At 42.0% G+C, this 2,490-nt stretch overlaps 1 pseudogene; it reads right to left on the reverse strand.

Moving 5' to 3' along the window:
• Window positions 1-1,575: 1,575 nt before the first annotated feature.
• Window positions 1,576-2,490, reverse strand: part of LOC102830630 — a 3,865-nt pseudogene continuing 2,950 nt past the window's right edge.

Below are 2,490 nucleotides of genomic sequence, written 5' to 3' on the forward strand. Positions count from 1 at the left end.
TGCAGGGTCGCTATGCGTCGGAACCGACTCCATGGCACATAACCACCACCAGCTTTGACCTCTAGTGTACACCTTTGTGTTTAGTGGATTTTGTTGTTGTTAAGTACTGTTGAGTCAGTTCTGACCCATAGCTACCCTGTATAGAGTTTCCAAGGAGCTGCTGGAGAGCTTGAACCACTGAGCTTTGTGGTTCAAATGACTTTGCAGTCCATCGCATTAACCACATGCAGGGCAGTTAAATATTTATTATGACCTTTACAGTCAAATTTCTCTACTCTGTGATGTATTGTAAGTCCTGGTCTCTCTGCCTGTGACTGTGGACCCATTTTGAAGTGAGTTGCTAAGAAGTAAGGCTAAGGAGTGAGGTGGAGTCCTGGTGTGTGCTTAGGATAAACACTCAACTGAAAGATTGGCTTGAAAAGCAAGGTCAGCAGTTCAAATTCACCAGACACTCCTCGGAAACCCTACACAGTCAGAACGGACTCAATGGTACTTAACAACAACAACAAGGGCTAAGGTAGGACTAATGAATAAGGCTTACAATAAAACTAAGGATTAAGGATTCCCCCACCTTATTAGAGGGTATGACTCAAGTCGCCACGCTTCATTTTCCTTCAAAGCATGGTCTGATTCCAATTTATAGGGCTGCTTTGCTCTGGATCTTGCATCTGGCTCTTTACATCTGACCTCCACTTCGTGGGACTTTCAGCCCATCATCTGATGGGATTCTTCAGCTACTGTAGCCTTGTGCATCAACAACCTGCCATCTGACATGCCAGTTTGGGTTCCTTAGCTCCTGAAGATTCCTCCAGACAGACCTCTGAATTACAGATTTGTGACTTACCAGCCCTCACAATTTGTGAGCTATTTCCTTTGACAGTTTTGAGTTTTGAGAAATGTTGCAGCATATTGCAGAATCCTGGGACTTACGGAAGAAGTGATGATTGATATCAAGGATGATAGAGTGGAATAACATGTTGGAAAAATCAGACAGTTGGGATATCTTTAACCTCCAACTCATAGGGACCAGGCTTGTGCTGATCATGCTAAAATAAACTAATCATGTAGAGGAGAAAATAGGTGCTGGTTTAATAAGAGTATGATTTCTTCACATTCATCAATCTATACAAATTTCAAAAGGGGCTAAAAGGAATTTAAGGCTGGAGACTGAAAGCAAGAGGTTAGCATGAGGATTCTAATTCTTATTGTCAAGGCTTAGAGACCTGCCTTTGGCCTGAAAGGAGTTTACAGAGGGCCTGGCAATAACTGCTTTCGTTCTTTCTTTTTCTAACCCAAGGCTTGACAGTGTGTTGTACTTTTAATGAGTACTAATACCCAAAGTACAAGAAAACTGCATCTAAAATTGATTATTTTATTAATAAAGGAGAAAGCACATCAGTCATCAAGTGCTCCGAGTGAAGAGCATCTTCATAACTTCCAGGTTTATCATCTTTACTTTCTGGGTGTAGTTTAATTAGATCATCAATCTGAAGAATGGTGATGGCTGCTTCTGTTGCAAATTTCAAACTCTTCACTTTAACTATGGTTGGTTCAATCACTTCACCTTGTTTGTTATCATGAGGTTTGCCACTGACCACTGTGAAAAGCTCTTAATTTTGCAACCAAATCAGTGGAGTCTTGGGCAGCATTCACTGCGAGTGTGTTGGGAATCACAAGAAGGGATCTTGCAAACTGCAATGGCAAGGTGTTCCTGAGACCCACCTGCTAGTTGCATAGTTTTCGAGGTATATGGAAAGGGCTGCTTCCACAGCAGCCCCACCAAGAACCACAGACTTTGACTCCATAACTCTCTTCACCACATGAAGAGCATCATGTAGAGTGCTGCATTACATTGCACATGAAATCATTTGCCCTTCATAAGACAATGGATGAGCTGTATGAGCTTTAGTGTTTTTGATTAAAATAAGTTCATCATCACAAATTCTCTTCTCCATCACCTCTTTAGCTTGTTCCAACATTGCAGCATCAAAAGTTTCTTCACCTTCTAGATTGGCTAGGGTTGACAGAACAGTTGCTCCGGAATCTTTAGTTATGCATTTAAGATGCCTTTTAAAAACTCTTCTAATTGCCTTTGCACCAGCCTTCACAAAATACTTTAGGCACATATCATCAACGCTACCATTGCTTAGAATAACATGGGCCCCACTTGCCAGGATCTTCTGTATTCTCTTATGTGTTCTCTACTTCTGTAGTCTCTATTCTCTGCTTGTATCAGACTCCTTTGTCTAATGTGGTCGTTTTTCAGGGTCTGTAATAACCACTTGTAAGGAGCTCTGGTAGTGTAGTGGTTACAAATCAGGCTGCTAACCTCAAGGTCGGCAGTTCGAAACTACCAGCTGTTCTGTGGGAGAAAGATGAGGTGTTCTGCTCCCGTAAAGATGTGTAGCCTTGGAAACCCTGTGCAGGGTCACTATGGGTCAGGATGGACTCCACGATACTTAACAACAACAACAATAACCACTTGTACAC

This window comes from Chrysochloris asiatica, unplaced genomic scaffold, assembly GCF_000296735.1.
Source record: "Chrysochloris asiatica unplaced genomic scaffold, ChrAsi1.0 scaffold00137, whole genome shotgun sequence".
NCBI lineage: Eukaryota > Metazoa > Chordata > Mammalia > Afrosoricida > Chrysochloridae > Chrysochloris > Chrysochloris asiatica.